Below are 19,338 nucleotides of genomic sequence, written 5' to 3'. Positions count from 1 at the left end.
TAACAGGGCTGGGGCAGGCAGGCTTTATGAAGGAGGAGTGGAGAGGTAGAGAGGGGATGGAAAGGGAAAGGGAAGGGATGGTGGCACTGTAGAGGGGAAACTTCATGTTCACTGTCAGAGTGGGGGCTAGAGTTTCGGACAGGAAGAGTTTGTGGAGGAAGAGTGGGCATTTTTAAGAGCCTTCTCTTAACCTAAAGGGCTTTCATTATTTTAAACAGTGGGTTTTAAGCAGTGGGTAGAACCAAGTCATTAAAATTTCATACTTAAAAATAAAAGATAAATCCTATTTTTCTATGACAATGTAATAAATATTACAAATTAAAAGGTGCTTATACCTCCCCTGGACGCATGGCTTCGTTGATTGGCATGTCATTCTGTGCACCAAAGGGCTGAGAGCTTGATATGAAGTCAGGGCGCATGCCCAGGAAGGGGGTTGGATCCCCTGTTGGGGTATGTGCGGAGGGCAGCCGCTTGATGCTTCTCTCGCACATTGAAGTTTCTCCCTCTCTGTCTCAAAATCAGTGGAAACATGTTCTTGTGTGAGGATTAAAAAATTTTGTTAAATGTGCTTATACATGATAAATGTTCACCTAAATAAGTTTCATAGTGTCTTCATATAAAAAGTGTGCATTTTTATTACAGCAGGCTTTTTTTAAAAATCAAATTACATTCACGTATTTAAGGAAGCTTTCCACTCCAGGGCACACACAGAAGTAATCACTCTTAAAGACCAATTGCAGTCACCTAAAATATCCGTTGAAAGTACACTAGACTTTCAGCTATGAAGGGGGGAAAATGCTATTGATTTGTAAGTCATTTTTCTGCCTTAAGAAGCTGTGCCCAGAGAACATTGGAATGACACCAGGAGAAGTAAACCTGAAATTCATGCCCTCATTGAGCAATTTGTAAATGTAGTTATCACGGCTCTTAGGAGCAACCCACTGGAAGCCCATTGGGACAGCACCTGAGGCCAAGTCACTTTTGGCATTCAGGTAAAGCCCAGGCATGCTGGGTGCCCTGCAAGCTCTTGGCACACACGCCTTTCCCTTGTGCACTACAGTCTCTAGACTTGAGATGGTGCCTGTGCTCTTGCATTTGCCACAGTTTCCACTAAGCCTTTTGTCTTCCGCTTACTGACTTAGCTGATCCCTAAAGGCATTTGAATCTGTGACTCCTGACCATTGAACAACAAAAGGAGAAATTCTGGACAAATTCGCCCAGACCGGTGCCATATACTAAGAAGGAAATGAGCCATCCACAGTGGTTGGCTGTGATCCTAGTAACAAATAATTAGAAGTTGCAAATTTCTCTAAAAGGCTTAACCACTCTTCCTAGCATACTTTGTGTACAACAACCTTTTACTTTTTCTTAAGCTAATTTAGTCCTGTGGGCTTTGATGCACTCTGGAAATAGTAATGTTCAATTGAAAAATTCATCAAATCTACATTATCCAGTACTGTGCATTACAGTAGAGAGCCGAAGTGACCCCAATGAAATATCTGCCCTTGGAGTTCATTGTTCAGAACCGCCCTGCCTGGTTTGAGAAGCTGTGACACCCCCCATGGCTAAGGCTGAGTAAAGAGATCTTGGGGCCATAAGCCACTAAGGAGACAAAGCTTATCTTCCCATCAGGGGTGCAGCCTCTGCTCCCTTTACTTCACCCTGCTTGGCCCCAGTCAGATGACTGGTTAGCCATGACAGGTAAGATTCCTCAAGGGAGGGATGACCTAAGATAGGCGTGGTCATGAAGGGGCCCTCAGGAAAGGACTTGGGGGCCTATAGAAAAAGGGGGTGATGGACTCTTGCCCCAAGGCTTTGACATAGCCTGAGTCCTCATTCTGTTTGTAAGAAATCCACTAATCTCTTGGCCGCTTTACTTGCCCCACCTGACTTAAGCCTGAAACAATGTCAGAGGTGGGTGTGGCCCTGTGCTGGAAAAGGCAGGTTTCTGGGGCAATCAGGCCTCAGAAAGAATGCATAAAATCCTGTGAAACCTGCTTTGCTAAGAATGCCCTCAGTTTAAACAATAAGGGCCCAAGCATAAAATGACTTTGTTTTCCAAATCTTTATGGCCCTTTAGCTATCTGACCCTGACTCAGAATAAAGCCCTCATAGTTCTTTGAATGTTATCTGTTGTTTGATCCTTAGCGCCTGACAATGATTGATGAGCTTTACATATAAAGCCTGTATTCCTATGCAAATTAAACCCGATAGAAGCCCATTGAGGAACAGGCTCAAGGCCCTTCTTCGAGAGACTGGCCATCTTTTTTCCCCAAGCAGATCACGTCTTGGTAGACTTATCCTCATCCTCCACAGCTGCAGGGGCTCTGCTGGACAAAGCTCCCCCACAGTTCATAGTCTGATAAAGTAGATGGAGAAACATTTAGTTATAAAATAATAGAAATACTGAAAACAGCTTACCAAGCTATTTTCTAAAGGAAGGAATGCCTGAACTCAGCTATGATGGGTGAGAGATTTTCCGAATATACAAGGCAGGACCTTTGAGAAAATTCCAGAGGTAAACACAATTTTAATAGGAGTCCCCATTCCTTCAACAAGTACTCCTTGAGTGCCTCCCATGGGCCAGGCATTGCCCCAGGGTTTGGAATAAAATAGTGAAGAAAACAGACAAGGTCTCAAGGAACTTGTGTCTAGTGGACACCGCCTAGCAGGAAAACGGTCATCACATTCTGTAAGAATGTGCTATTTATGTTAACTGTCAAACAGGTTAGCATTCACACCCATCATTTACATGGGGTACTGAATATGACAGCTGAGACCACTGTTCTTCCTGAATATGTTCCACATATATGCATAGGGATTTGGCATTAGGGTTGTGGGAGTGATCCAGCAGCCTCTGTAAGGCTGTTGTCGTTATGTCTGAAGTTGAAGCTTGAAGTCCACAGGGCGGGCTTGGGAGGGAGGATGGATGTAGAATGGGGAGATTAAGAGCAAACCAGGACCCACAGCACGAGCTGGCCCATGAAGACAGACTGAAACCCAGCAATCTGGTTACCTCCAAGCTTGTGATGAGTGTCCTGCAGGAGCCAGGGTCTGTATCACACAGCCAGGCACACCACTGGCCTGTGTCACAGAGCTGCACACACCTGGCCCAGAAGGGGCAGCTGATGGAGGGTGGGGAGGGGCCGAGCAGCCCCGGGCCCAGGTGCTGCCTCACAGTAGGGAGTCTAGTTGGCAGATGGGCAACAACTTCCTATCTGCCAACAAGTAACCGTCTCATTACTCTGCCTTCCAGATCGCCCACTGGTCCCTCTGTGGCCAACTCTAAACACAAATATTAAAGAGCAGGTATTCTGAGAAATGTAGGTCAGCCTAGCCAAGTTAACACATTTCAAATTCACCATATCCTGTTGTAACAATAAAAAATGCTTGAGCCACATAAATAAGCCCAATGGCTTGTGAAAAAAAACTGAAAGGCAAGCTCCTAGCTTACCTGAATTCCCAGTAAAAAAGGGAGAGGCATAGTGACAGAGCTCTCATAGCACATTCCAGAAACTTCTAGCTGTAAAGAGGAGCCTTAGGGGGATGGGTAGAAGATGAGGCAGAACACGTACAGAGCCTCGAATGCCAGGCTAATGGAGCCATCACGGTATTCAGCAGGGGAATGATGTGTTAGATGGGTGCTGTGGACAGATAAGCTGTGGGTTATCAGGGAAAATCTAAGCTAGATCATACAGGAGACTTCACTGGGTGTTGCCACAAAACTTTGAAGCTCAGGGGAGGCAGTGGATGGGGCCGCCATGGGCTCAGCAGGAGAGAGTCTGGACTGGCAGGGCAGGAGCAGCAGAGGCTGAGATTCAGCTGTGGACACATTCAGTCTGAGGAGCATGCACCACCTCCAGCTGGTACTTGTCTAAGGGACAGGTGTAAATGTCCTGCCTGAACCGTAGAAGAGATGCTTAGATGTAGAGCAGGCATTCTGTGAGTATAAAGCCCAAAGCCACAGGGAGGATAGCAGAGCAGGAAGCTTAAGAAAACCTGGGCCCCACTGACAACTTAAAGCTACTTTACACCAGCCCTGGATGACCTCCCTCTGGGCTGCTGCTTACGGGAACCAGGGTTGGGGAGGGACAGGACCCATCTTTGTCTCAGCTGCTAGAATCTGTTACATATGACTAACTGTAACATGTACAGTTAATTCACATTTTATCCAATTCTCCATTAAGGCTGGGAATTAGTCTAATATCTTTAGCCCAGATTAGTCTTTTCTCTATATTCTCTTTCAGTACTATTTTGATTAGGAGATTTGTTATTTTTGTTTCCCCAAATTAAAAATGATTTTTGCCTGATAATGAAAGTCATTCAAGATACATACAAGGGTATTCACTGCAGATTTATTAGGAATAACAATTGAAAATTACCTGGATATTCATCTATAGAGAATTGAATGGATAGATTATAAACTAAAATATTTTGCAGTTATTTAAAAAAATAAGTAGATCCATATTTATGACTTAGGAATCCTACTTTTATTGCTGAGAACAAAACATGAATATGCATAATATTTACTATACCATTTATATTACATAAAATACACATTTGTATACTTATATGAACATTTGTATACATTCTCCTGTAAGTGTAGACAAAAATGCCTGAAAGAATATGTACCAAACTGTAAAGAGGTAGTTACCCCTGGATCATAGATAAGAGGGAGGGTTAGGGGTGTAGAAAAGTTTAACTTTTTATAAGTGTATGCTGTTTGAGTCTATTACACAAAAGTAATTCTTATCTTGGACTAAATTCTAAAATTACAGAATAGCCTAAGATGAAAGTAAATTCATCTGAAACATACCCCCACAGAAATAACCACAGTTGACAAGCTGGTGAGTATCTTCTAGAATTTCAATCTTTCCTGTGTACACATATACACACAAACTCTCATTATTTTTAACACCCTCTCTCCTTATCTCATTGATCAACTCTTTTTAAAATTTTATTTATTGATTTTAGAGAGAGGGGAAGGAAGAGAGAGAGATTTGTTTTTCCACTTAATGCATTCATTACGTTTTTTGTTTGCTTCTTGTATGTGCCCTGACTGGGGATGGAACCTGCAGCCTTGATATATCAGGTCAGAGGTCCCCAACCTTTTTGGCACCAGGGGCCATGGGGTAGGGTGGAGGGGAGAGGAGGAGACAGGAGGCAGAACTCAGGTGAGCAGGGGTTGGGGGCCCCTGCTCTAACCAACCAGCCTATGTAGCCAGTGCTTCATTGGCCCACTCTTCCTGGTCCTCTCCTGGTAGCTTCATCTCCCTTACCTAGCTTCAGTACATTGGATTTTTTTCATGGCACTTCTGTCTAAACTTAGTCCCTAAATCAACCCGGTCAGACTTAAGGTCATCCCTCCGCTGTGACTTTCAGTTTCAAATATCCAGTTACACACCTGACAACTTCATTCAGATGCTGGAATCACAAAATAAAAGTAACTCATGAATCAAACTTTTAATATCTATCTACATCTTCCTCCTCCCCTTCCCAATAAAAGCACACCTTTCCAAATCTTCACCGTCTCCTTAAATGATACCAATTTCCACCTCAAAGTTGTCCTTAATCCTTCCTTTTCCCCTCCCACCACATCTAATCTATCAACAACTCTTCTAGGTCCGTCTCCACTTGCCCACCTCATCCCATTCTCCACCTCAACATACACACAAACGACCTTGAGGATAGTCCCTTTACTTTTATCCATTTCACTTTTGTGGGGATAATATCCAGCTTCCTAACCATGGTCCCTAAGGCCCTAGATTTACCACCACTCACGCCCCTGCCCCTAACCTGAGCTTAGACTACTCTGCCCCCACTCTTTTTGTTTGGTTCTCACTGAATTTCTAGAACATTCTAAGCTTCTTAAGGCCTCAGATATCTGTCTTGGACTTTCCCTCTGAAATGCTCTTTCCCACTGTCCTCACTGCTGGGTCCACTCATCCTTCTAATTTTAGCTCAAATATCACTTCCTTGGAGAGATTTGACTTGACTCTCTTCCTTCCACACTATGAGGCTTTCTCTCACATCTTTTCCTTCTCAGCACTAACCACCATCATGAATTCTTATCTGTTTACTTCTTTACCATCTGTCTATCTTACTAAAATATACACTGTATGAGGTCAAGGACCTTGAGTATTGTTCTACCTCCAGTTTCAAAGATAGTACCCAGCACCTAACAGATGCTACGATTTACTAGGAGAACGAAACTTCATATCCTCATCTAACATTTAAATCAAATGGGATCTTGTTACATCTGCTGCTTTGAAACAAGCTCTTACATCTTACTCACTTTTAAATATCTTTCCAAGTCAAATTGATATAACCTAAATCTTTTGAATGGATGCATGGCATATTATATGAAGTTATCAACCTAGTTAATCAAACTCCAGCTGGAAATAGGGAGAATTCCAATCTCTCGTGATTAGAATTGTTTCCAATACATATATTGTATGTATTACTGAATAGTTTGATTTCATCTTCAATATAATTTCCTAGAAGTGGAATTGCTGAATGAAAAATCACAAATCACAACTTTGGACACTGAAAGCATGTTTAAAAACTACCTATTCACTCTGAGTAAAATTAAACAAAACACGTGATCTTTATAATTACTACATTCTTTAAGGTAAATGGAATTGGATTCTTATAAAAATGTATTGGGTTATGGCCTATTTAGGGAATCTAGTTCAGACCTCTAAATTGAAGAAAATATCAACTTGATGTCTGTATAAAAAGCCCCATTATTGCCCAGCAATTCCACTGCTAGGATTATATCTTAAGAACCCTAAGACACCAGTCCAAAAGAACCTATGCACACCAATGTTCATGGCAGCACAATTTACAATAGCCAAGAGTTGGAAGCAACTTAGGTACCCATCAGTAAATGAATGGATCAAAAAATTATGGTACATATACACAATGGAATTCTATGCAGCAGAGAGAAAGAAGGATCTCCTACCCTTTGCAACAGCATGGATGGAAATGGAAAGCATTAGGCTGAGTGAGATAAGCCAGGCACTGAAAGACAAATACCATATGATCTCACCTTTAACAGGAACCTAAACAACAAAACAGACAAGCAAGCAAAATATAACCAAGCACACTGAAATAGAGAACAGGGGGACAGTGACCAGAAAGGAGAGAGGAGGGAATTTCAGAGGAAAAAGGGGAAGGATTGACAGGAACAAGTATAAAGGACACATGGACAACAACTAAGGGGAGTGGAAATGGGAGGGAGGTGGGGAGCACTGGGGGGTGAGCTGGGATGGGAGTAAAAGACAGAAAACTGTACTTGAACAACAATTAAATAATAAATAAATAAATAAATAAATAAATAAATAAATAAATAATTTTAAAGTTCCATTATTAAGTGCTGTGAGAATGAACAAAACAAGATTCAAAGAATTCAACCGTTGTTTTAAGTGATTGTGTCCAAGAACAGAATAGTTGGTGGTTGTCAAACACATGCCATATTTGTTTTTTCTGTGGGCCTCACAACACTGGCAGAAAACTTGTGGAATGGCTGGAGCATCCAGAGAAGTGTTGGGGCTCCCAGTTAAAAGTATATAAACTTCCTCCTCTAGAAATCTCTCAAAGGCAACTCCACGCGGTCTCATTTCCCTCTTTGCCTCAATGACTAACAGAAGACTGCCGTCATCCTCCACCCTCTCCCTGGATGCTGCTTGCGCGTCTCCTCCTCTACTCACCTTCCCCACCCTCTCAGGGTCTTTCAGTCCAAGCCCTACAATTCAGCCCGTCAGCAGCAGACTCCCCAACATCCTTAGCCTAGTCCCGGATGAAAATATCTCCTTGCGTCTTTATCTTCACTAAAACGTGGAGACTTCTGAAGGTACCACTTCCCCTGAGACTGTGAATTAGAAGCTTTTTTGTTTCCCGATTATCCTATCACTTCATGGCCAGGAGAAGAGGCAGGTGTTCTGCTCACTGCCAATTGCTCACACAGGTTTTTACCATGTCTCTTGCAGAAACTTCCTTGCTGACTTTATACCATCCATCTGACTATGTATTCATCGTCCTGGGTCATTTGTTTACTTGGTTCCTGCTAGCCTTGGTAGTAATGACAACACCATCACTAAGGACCCATCTTCATGCTCTGGCTTCTCATTTCTCTGACACCTCACCTCCTGTAGCACACTCCATTATTTCACCCCAGCCATGCCCAGATTTTTGTCATCAACACAAAGTTCCCACATCTGTATTCTTGATTTTCAACATCCCACTTTCTGCCCACACCTGCCTGGCCTTTCCAAGGCACCTGCTCTGCTTCCTCCACTGTCCCAGTGTTTGATCTCACAGAGACTGTCAAGTCGTTGACCCCATGTTATAGACCGAATGATGGTGTCCCCTCCCCCTCATTCATGTGCTGACTCCCTGCCCTTGTGCTATTATTAGGAAGTAGAGCTCTTGGGAATTAATTAGAAGTAAATGAGGTCATGTTGTGACAGGGTAGTAAGAAGCTAGGAAAATTCCTGGGTAAGTTGAATGGGGAAACTGAGACAAGAAGACTAAATAAGGCCAAACCATTTGAGCAACTTGCAGCAGCTGGTGAATCTCAAGACTATATCCCCTAACCAAGGACACTTGAAAGCAAATTGTTCATACATGTCCTCTTAACCAAAGAACACATAGCTTAAATCTCCCTGTTCTGGGTAATAGAGAACAGAGGCCCAATTAATGTCATTTGGGCCAGCTAAACCCAAGGACAGATGAAGTCAGGAACAAATAACAAAAACTCCATTAAAAGCCAAACAGGCCCAAGACAAAAGTAAAACAATGTAACAGACCAAAGAATATTCCCAAACCCTGCTATGAGCTCATTCTGATGTATCAGCATATTAAACGTGCACTTGGAAGGCTAATAAATATTTGGTAGAAACCCTCCCCTAAGATTCTCACCCACAGAAAAAAGATAAAAAGCCTCAGGACAAAGACTCAGAGTGGGCTCACTCCCGAGTGTGCCCCTGCCCCTTCCCCAGCAGGAGCCTTTTATTTCCTCCTAAACTCGAAGGGTCCCCAGGAGACTTGCAGTCAGGGGAGCAGTGGGCAGTGGCAGCTGAACCTGGGCTAACACCCTGATCCTGTCTCTGAGGCCCCTTTTTCTCTGACTTCCCAGTGAGCTGACAGCAGCTCCGCCTTGGCTCACTCCTTTCCTATAACATTTCTAGGGAGCCAAAGTAGAGCATCATTTAGGCTCTGTCCTGTTAATTATTTCACCCTACGTTCTTCCTTTGTCTCACCATCCCCAGCCTTAGGAAACAAGCTATCAAAATCACCTGGACTTGTGTTGTGAAATCTTTCCTACATGAAGTCAGATCTCACACACTGTAGGCTGGCCTGAGGCAGACCCGCTCCAGGCCAGTTCCTATCTGCCAACAAAGAGAATGGGACCCCCGTGAGTGGGATTAGTGCCCTTATAAAAGTCAGAAGAGCACTTTCTCCCTCTGCTCTCTGCCACATTAAAATTGGCAACTTTTGTTACTGAGTCTCTCCATCATTGCTGCTGATTTTAGTAATAATACACTTAGAATTTCTCCATTGAGCATGATAATGGCTTTTAGACTGAGATTTATCTTACAAAAAAGAATCTAGTTAGCACTATTTTACTTGGTTTCATAAAAATTCAAGGGGAGATGTAGAATTTTTTCAAATGCCTTTTGAAATATATGGGAAGAACCATAATGATTTTATCCTTGGATCTATTAATAATTAATGTATTAACAGACTACCTAATATCAAACAATTTTGGTATTCCTGGAATAAATTTCACTTGGTCATGACATATTATTTCTTTAATAAGCTGCTAAATTTTGTTCACCAATATGTTACTAAGAATTTTGGCTTAGTTATTTTAGTTAAGATTGCTCTGTGGTTCTCTGTACAATTTTTGTTAAAGTTTTATATTATAATGAAAGGTTCATAAAAAATTTTGGAAATTTTTATTCTTCTGCTATGTGCAGACTTTTATGTGTGATAATAAACCGAGAGGGCAGACTTCAAAATATCTTTGTTTATTACATCTGTGAGGTTTGGGATTTTCTTAGGCATGACGGTGACAGGCGCAGACAGACATCACATGTTACTGTGCTTCTTGAAAACAAGCAATGGGGCAGAAGGGAAAAAAGCCATATATTCCTAATGTCGGAGAGTTTCTGGTGCTCACAGCTATAGCAAGTGATCCATGAAGTATGGCTCTCTTTTCAGGTTTATTCATTTCAAAATTTTTTTGTGTGGAACATGACTTTCCAGCTCAGCTCTGAGGTTCGCTGTTGGAGAACGGTCAGTGTCCTTCATTCTGAGGCCACCCCTAAGGGACAGACAAGCTAAGCCATCAGGTCTGTTTCTGGACTCCCGCTCAAGGACCCCAAGTTCTTAATGAGTCTCTTCTCTTATAGCCTCCTTCTACTCTAGACCCAAAGGCTGGCCTCCAGTGAAGACATTACCGAACCAGTCAGTGAGGGTCCTACTGCTCACAGCCAAACAGACAAAACTCAGGAGACATAATTCTGTGGAAAGGAAAAGGAATCTTTTATCTAACCCCCATACAATTTCAAATAATGGCAGGTTTCTGCCCCAAAGCATTCTGCCTTTGACTAATCCCTCCTCCTTCTCTCCACCAGTCCCCACCTCCCTCTCCCCTCTTACAGCTGTCAGTCTGTTCCATGTTTCTATGCCTCTGGTTTTATTTTGCTTGTGGGTTTATTTTGTTTATTAGATTCTACTTACAAGTGAGATCATATTTGTCTTTCGCTGACTGGCTTATTTCGCTTAGTGTAGTAGTCTCCAGTTCCATCCATGCTGTTGTGAAAGGTAAGAATTCCTTCTGTTTTACTGCTGTGTAGTATTCCACTGTATAAATCTGTCACAGATTTTTTATAGACTCATCTACTGATGAATACTTAGGCTGTTTGCAAATCTTGGCTACTGTAAATAGCACTGCTATGAATGTAGGGGTACATGTATTTTTTTTTGAATTGGTATTCAGGATTTTTACATTTATATATTTTAGTTTTGCTAGAATGTTTCAGATAATAAGTATTTTACAGACATTATGACATTTTTCTGCTTATGTTTCATTATGCAATGACAACACAAGCCACCATAATCCTTAACATCATTAAGAGTAACTCCTTATTATCCTCTAATTCTTGGTCCCTCTCCACATTTCTAGGAGTGATTACCTTGAATACTTCTTGTTTCTTTCTCCTGTCAAGACTTCTGCCACCTTTATAGAAGAAAATGATACATCAAAGCCAAGTCACTCGCCATACCAACCACACCTCTTATTATTTCTTACACATGCCATACATGTGCCTCATTTAGGACAGCCTCAGCTACCCAGCTACCACAGAGAGCACTGAAAGAGGATGCATTTTCTGATCATATATGTTTTAATTTCACCACCACAAAATAACTGGGCTATTTTTTATTTGCTGATATTTTGTTTTTCTGTGAAATTCAATGCATTAATATTTTTGAAATGAAATACCAATTTTGTCTCTGAATTGCTTCATGGTCTTAAACACATACTCTCAGCATCCCATTAAACTTTTAATGAGAATTATACTTCACCTGAATCCTGGCTTCAAACTAATAAAGCACAAAAAAGTACCCCGAAGATATCAAGTAAATGACAAATGCCCCTGAATGTGAATATAGCTTTAGAGAAAAAGAAAAAGCCACCCTGTGATTAATCACAGTCTATTTCCTTCTATCGTCCTAAGTCATAGTCACATAGGACAAGCACATAGAACAAAGCTCTTTAAAAGGTCAAGAAAATGCGTCCTTAAGGAAAGAATGATCCGAAGTATGCCAAATCATGCTGCAGTTAAAAAAGAGACTGGGGAAATTTTCTGTCTTGCTAATGTGCTCAAGAGGCTTAAAGTAAGATGAGATAAAAGGAAACAAAGGAGAGAAAGGGAAATTGAGCAGATGTGCGTTAAGAAGTTACTTTTTGATGTGTGCAAGGTATTCCTCTGAGTGGCAGCTGATCTGGAAGACTAGGCACAGTGTCCTAGGGAAATGGCCTTCCACCTGTGTAGAGGAGTCATTCATGTGTGGGAATGCCCCCAGGTGCTCCACTTCTTAAAAAATTGATTAGATAGAAAGTACAGACACAATTGGGTAATCCTTCCACCCCCAGAACTATCTAAGACAATGAATGATTTGACTCAAGAATCATATCCTGCCATAATTCTGATATAGCCCCAATAGTAACAAGATGCTATTTGTGGAGTATTTACTATGCCCTGGTCATTTAAGCACAATACATGTATTGATTCATTTAATCCTCTCAAAACCAATCCTAAATGGGGATACTATTATTATTCCCATTGTAAACCTCAAGAAGGATTGTATCTGCCAAGAAGGACTCCTCAAGGTTAAATGGACACAGATTCATAGCTAGAATCTAGCAGCAATTGACAACAGAGGCCTCTACTCTGCATTTCAGGGAAAAGCCACAGACGAGATTTTAATCTCCTCCACTGTGCTCCTGCTGTCTTTAAAGGAGTTCCTGGTATTGTATTTTAACCAATGGATTGAGACAAGCCCCAGCTAATTGGAATTGGACAGCTATGTCCTCATTTGCATCCATACTGACCAATTGGAGTGGCTCAATAATGACCAGTCAGGATGCACAATTCTGACCAATCAAGACAATACTATTTAGACTAATTAGAATGTGTGAATTGGATTTCTGATTGGAATAAAAGTGGACCAATCGGGAACTAAGGTGGGAACTTTCTGGGGAGGAGGGTGTAGCCACACTTTTGGTTTCCACCTGAGGCTGTGTTCCCCTGTTTTGCAAACTGTTCACTTGGATTAAGTTTCTTCTCTTCCTCCATCCCAGATTTAGGACTTTTCCTGACACTATTTCACAGATGAAGAAACTGAGTTCCTGAAGCTGCCAAAGTCACCCAGCAAGAAAGCAGCAGTGCTGACCTTTAAAGTTAAGCAGTCTGGCTCTAAAACCAGAGCACACATCTGTGATGCCACACCATCACTGTCTCACCTAGTTTTCAGACGTTCTCCATCATGAAATGATCAAATTCTGTACAAACGTGCACACATGCCCCCATATGGCAAATTTCCTTGGCTGTACAAACAACGTTAATTTGATCAGCCGTCATGATCCCCCACTGGCCTCCCAGCTACCTCCTGTTCTAGGTAGCCACTGTCATCTCGTGCCTGGCCTAGCACAGACAGATTCTTTTCTACCTCCAGTCCTTGGGCTCTGTCTTTTGCTCTTCCTGGAGGGGTAGCTCCCCCTTCTCTCTAAATTTTGCCTTTCTCATGGCCTTTTTGCAGACCCAGATCTCCTGAGCAGCTTTCTGTTACTTCTGGCTGACCTTAACTCCTCACTCCCTATCCCAGTACTCAAAGTATCCACTTTGTACTCCAACATGAACCACACGGAGCTGTACTGCAAATTACTTGTTTCAAGCAAAAGTCAAGCTCTGTAGTTAAAGTTGCTGTTTTTCTTAAAGAACATTTTCATTGTTACATATAGCACATATATATGTGGCTCTGCCCTTGAGCGACACAAATGTGTCCTTAATACATTATTATAAGCAAACATCCCAGCCACCACCCAAGAGGAAGATGGAGCACAGCAGGGAGGAAAGGTGTTCCGGGCGAATGTGACAGCAGGAACACAGGCTTGAGGCAGGGCAGCTGGGCGTGACCAATAGGCTGTAGTGAGGGGTTTGGACTGGACCCTGTGTTCCTCCAGGTGCTGGGTCTATGGCTGGCTCCCCAGGCATGACACCTGGGTGGTCACACCAGGTCTTATGCTCAGAAGGGCCCCACACTTGGCTTAATGCTCTGCTGTCACTATCCTGAATTTTTAATGACACTTTTTGATAATTTTTATATAAGAAATCCCTATGCTTATTTTGCATTGTGCCCTGAAAATTATGTAGTTGGTGCTGGTTGGCCTTGTCTTTACAGTAAAAGTGGTTGATTCTCTTTCCATACATCCTTAGTGGCCTATTCTGATGGCTTGACCTTCCAAAGCCTGTAGTTCTCCAACTACAGGCTTAGCACAAACAAAAGTAAAACTGAGAGAGGGAGAGAGAGAGAGAGAGAGAGAGAGCCCTTCTATTTCTCTCTGCTTCTGCCCAGGCCCTACCAGCACCAGGTTCCCAAGAGCTTTCTTCCACTTATCATAGATTCCAGGGCTTTCATCTTAAGCCAGGAGTGGCCCTTCTCCCTTCTGAAAAACTTTTAAATGCCTGTGCATAATGCCTACTTTTTCATTATGAGGTAGCACCCATCTCTGGCCTGGTGAGGGCTGCAGGAGTTCAAGTAGAAATAATTGCTATCCTAGGACTGCTGTGTAGGGCTTGGATAGGCAATAACCTCCGACTTCAGGGGGTTACAGTTTAGCCAATGACTTTCATTACTTCTCTGTTGCTAATGGTAATCAAGAAGCTCTTTGGGCCTGGCTGTTGTAGCTCAGTGGATTGAGTGTGGGCCTGTGAACCAGAGGATCATGGTTGGATTCCCAATCAGGGCACATGCCAGTTCCCAGCAAGGGACACACAAGAGACAACCATACATTGATATTTCTCTCCCTCCTTCCCTTCCCCTCTAAAGATAAATAAATAAAATAAATAAATTAGTTTCAAAAAAAGAAGCTCTTTGGTTAAGTGTTCTTGAGCCATGTTTTCACAGTACCCGTAACAATGACCAGGACTAAATTCTTGCCCTTTGGGCAGTGCTTTTAGCAGATTTAGAATTGTACCCTTAGCATCATCATTCATGCATGCAATTATTTAATCAGTTACTATTTCATTCACTAAACCATCTACTCATTCATTGCCCCTTTCTTTTTTTAATTGTTTAAAATATATTTTATTAATTATGCCATTACAGTTGTTCTATTTCCCCCCTTCATTCCCCTCCACCCTGCAGACCCCCTTCCCCACCATTCCCCCCCCTTTAGTTTATGACCATGTGTCTCAAGTTCTTTAGATTCTATTTCATTGCTCCTTTCAACCAACATTTATTGATATCTAGTATATCTCAGACACTTTGTAGGCTGGGAGGAAGACAAGCGAAATTCCAGTCATGGCTCTGCCCTCAAGCGGCTCATATCTGTTAGGCAGGATAAGGGTGTCAAGGTCTGGGTGATTCTAAATGTTACTACTAAATGTTATTTTTGCTAACTGCTAAAATGTAGCACAGTACTTTGCAGTCAGTAGGAGGAGCTTGACAGGAACTCAAACAGATAAATGTAGCCAACTGCAAAGAAGAAATCAATGTGTAATTAACCAAATAGTGTTTATATGCAATGGCTAAGTCTCCCTTTGCATACAAATCCTCTGTTTCCTTTACTTGCTACAAGTAAATAAAACTACCTTGCAACAACCATGTCTTGTTCTTGATTAGAGCACCTCAAGTCTTTTATCTGTTGAGTGTGATAACATAGCTTGCTTTAAGAAACTCACATATGTGAAATAGTAAAAAAAAATTTAAAAAGTCAAGAACAGAGTTGTAAGATATTGGCTATAGTATATCCTGGCAAGATTCTAACAAGGGAACTATCAGGAAATGTTGCCACTGAAAAAGTATGACTTAGGCTGGTCTTTAAAGTATACATTTTGAAAAGGCTAGAAAGGGCCATTCTCCACCCCACCACCACCACCACCACAAAGCACATTTTTATTTATTTGTTTGTTTGTTTATTTATTTATTTATTGTTCAAGTACAGTTTTCTGTCTTTTTTCCCTTCCCAGCCCACCCCCCAGTGCTCCCCACCCCCTCCCATTCCCCCCCCTTAGTTTTTGTCCATTTGTCCTTTATACTTGTTCCTGTAAATCTTTCCCCTTTTCCCCTGAAATTTCCTCCCTTCCCTCTGGTCCCTGTCAGTCTGTTCTCTATTTCAGAGTGTTTGGTTATATTTTGCTTGCTTGTTTGTTTTGTTGTTTAGGTTCCTGTTAAAGGTGAGATCATATGGTATTTGTCTTTCACTGCCTGGCTTATTTCACTCAGCATATTGCTTTCCTGTTCCATCCATGCCGTTGCAAAGGGTAGGAGCTCCTTCTTTCTTTCTGCTGCATAGAATTCCATTGTGTATATGTACTATAGTTTTCTAAGCAATGGAAACAGCATAAAGGCTTGGAAGCGGGAATAAATATGACATGTGGGGTTCACTGGGAACAAGCCAGCCTCCCCAGGGTGTAATTATATACCAGGGAGATATGGAGAGCTTTGGAACAAGGAAGAGGCTTTCCCAGTAGATTTTACAAGTACTAGAGAGTCACTGTGTATCCTTGAGCAACTAGAGCAATGTAACAGACCTAATACTGTATGGTTTTAGGACTAGAGCAGTTTGCAGGAAGGTCTTACTGGAGAAGATGTGTCAGGGACAGTGGTCACCTGGAGATGAAGGTGCAGACCAGGGAGTGGATGTGGAGAGAAACAATGAAACTTGGTCCAAGATTGGGGTTAGGGAGCAGAGAGAGAAAACATTCAAAGCTAACTTTAAGGTGTCTAGCTTGGGCAGTGTTATAGGTTGAATTGTATCCCCTTCAAAGTCATGTTTAAATCCTAATGTCCAAGACCTCAGAATGTGACCTTAATTTGGAGACAGGGTCTCTACAGAAGTTATCAAGTAAAAATGAAGTTATTAGGGTGATCCCAATTCAATATTACTGCCATCCTTCTAATATTTGGAGACAGACATGGACACAGGGAGAAACCATGTGAAGATGAAGGTGATGATCAGGTATATCGAAGATTCCCAGTAAACCACGCGATTCCCTCAGAAGGAACCAACACTGCCAATACCTTGATCTCAGATTTCTCTGGCCTCTATAACTGTGAAAGAATAACTTTCTGCATTTGTTTGTTTGTTTATTTTAAACAACAGAAATTTATTTTCTCACGACTCTGGAGGCTAGAAGTTTAAGATAAAATTACCACCAGGGTTGGTTCCTTCAGCGGCTTCTTTCTTCAGCTTACAGATGGCCACCTCCCTGTGTCTTCACATCCGTATGTCTGTGTCCAGATTTCCTCTTTTTTAATCCCCACCCACTTTAATGATTTTATTTTAATTTAATTACTTATTTAAATATCTCTGAATACAGTCACATTCTGAGATATTAGAGGTTAGAAATTCAACATATGAATGAGGAGGGGAGGACAAAATTCAGCCCATAACAGGGAAAGAAGACAAAGGAAAAAAGGAGGCACATGAGAAGAAGAAAAGCGTGAAGGGCGTGCACCAGTTCAGAGCGATTTCCTCTGCAGGAGATGGTAATTAACAGTGTATTAAAACAAGGCTTTGCTTCCTCACTGGCATTAAGTCTGAAAGGGGGGTAGTGTGCTAACATTGGATCAGCTGGAAAAAAATGTCATCAAAGACCAGGCTCTTTAACTATTTCTACTCTGCTGTCTTTGGATTTTTTAAAAAATATATTTTATTGATTATGCCATTACAGTTGTTCTATTTCTCCCCCTTCATTCTCCTCCACCCTGCACACCCCCTCCCCCACAATTCCCCCCTTTAGTTTATGACCATGTGTCTCAAGTTCTTTAGATTCTATATTTCCCATGCTATTCTTGCCCACCCCCGTTTATTTTCTACCTACCGTCTATGGATTTTTCATCCGAATGCTGGTTGTCTTATGGAGACAAGATGGCTGTTGCAGAACCAGAGGTCATTTCTGCCTTCAAGACAGGAAAACGGGAAAATAGTCTCTGCCAAAGATCTCCCTCTTCTGTCCCTTTCATATAGAAGCAAAATCTGTCTCAGAAGCCCCTAACATATTTCCACTGATGTTTCCTGGGCTGTAATTGGGTCATGTGGCCAACCCTGGCTGCCAGGGACTGTGGCTTTCCAGAACCTTGGTAAGAGGCAGCAAGGAAGAAGGGGGTTAAGACAATTAATGAATCAGTCAATCAACTTTGGGTTAGGAAGAGAGAGAGGAATGAGAAAAAAAGAATAGGAGGGAGCTAGAGGAAGACAAGAAAAGGAAAATTGCCTGCAATCATTTTTAATTACTTTATGAAAAAGGCAAAGTCTTCATACACAGCCCTCTCCATGTGTCCTTTAGTCTAATCATTAGGTATTTTAATATCCAGAGTTTACTTCAGTGTCTAAACAATTTCTCATGTTTTGGCATACATACAGAAGTTTCTGCTGTTTTTAAAAAAATGGGATAAAAAGAACTGTGTTTTGAAATGAAAATGCAGAGACAGTCCTTAAAGACTCATTTTGTCCTTTAAAAAAAACCCTTGCAGAAATAAGGCCAGACCAATGTGAGAATCAGCATTCAGGTGAGGATGGGAGCCCATCCACGAGGGCCCGATGTTACATTTCATGAAAAATCTGGAATTGATACCTACATGCAGGTACTATCGACAGGCTCAGGTTTCATATCTATAGCAAGTAAGGGAGTCTAATGAGTTGTTTGGGAAGAAACACTCAGGTTCGCAGGACCACTGAAAATATATACATAATATTTGGGAGTTGAGGGAAACTCTGATTAAAATAAAAATATTTTAGCCTTGGCCGGGTTAGTTAGAGCATCTTTCTGATAGCCAGGTTGGCAGGTTTGATACAAGAATCAACCAATGAATGCATGAATAAGTGGAACAACGAATTGATCTCTCTCTCTCTCTCTCTCGTGTGTACACACACACACACACACACACACATACACTGGAAAGTGAAGTTTACTCCTGCCTTTGCCCCAAGAAAGCTCGTGGCACTCCCAAGTATCCTGAGCACTTAGCACCTGGAAGGAGGGATGAGGAGAAAGGGACACCTAGAGAGAAGCCCTGATGGTGGGGACCACCCAGCACCAGTACACATGGGTCTGCAGGGAACCTGCCCTCCTCCCCTTTCTGATCTCCTTGGGATCCCCAGTGGCTGATCCCATAGGGAATCCAGAGGGCAGGGCCATTGTACAGTTCACTCTGGTCGGTCTCCCAGGGCACCAGGCACAGAGGAGAGCAGGTCTGGAGAAGCAAAAGGGAGAAATCTGGCACAAAATTCTTAAGGAAACAGTATGTTTCTCAAAGGACACAGACCGTATTCTAAATTCCTGCTTTCCGGAATTAGACAGGAAAATAGAAATATGTCTCACCCGTAAATGGGGATGATAATAGTTTGCTAAAATGAGGCTGGGGTCACTCCAGGAAGAGAAGCCTTAAAAACAAAAACAACAACAACAACGAACATTCTAGAAGACGTTTACAATTGTGAGTAGGTGGTAGCAGGTGTGTGGGTGATTTGGCGGTACTGTCCCTAAATGGTACTCTTCCTAACTTACCTTGCTTTATGGACTAAATTCAATGTTAGCA

The sequence above is a fragment of the Artibeus jamaicensis genome, unplaced genomic scaffold (assembly GCF_021234435.1).
Source record: "Artibeus jamaicensis isolate MK-2021 breed Jamaican fruit bat unplaced genomic scaffold, CSHL_Jam_final contig_482, whole genome shotgun sequence".
NCBI classification, from domain to species: Eukaryota; Metazoa; Chordata; class Mammalia; order Chiroptera; family Phyllostomidae; genus Artibeus; species Artibeus jamaicensis.
The sequence above is the reverse complement of the archived record's forward strand: the minus strand, read 5'-3'. Positions refer to the sequence as shown.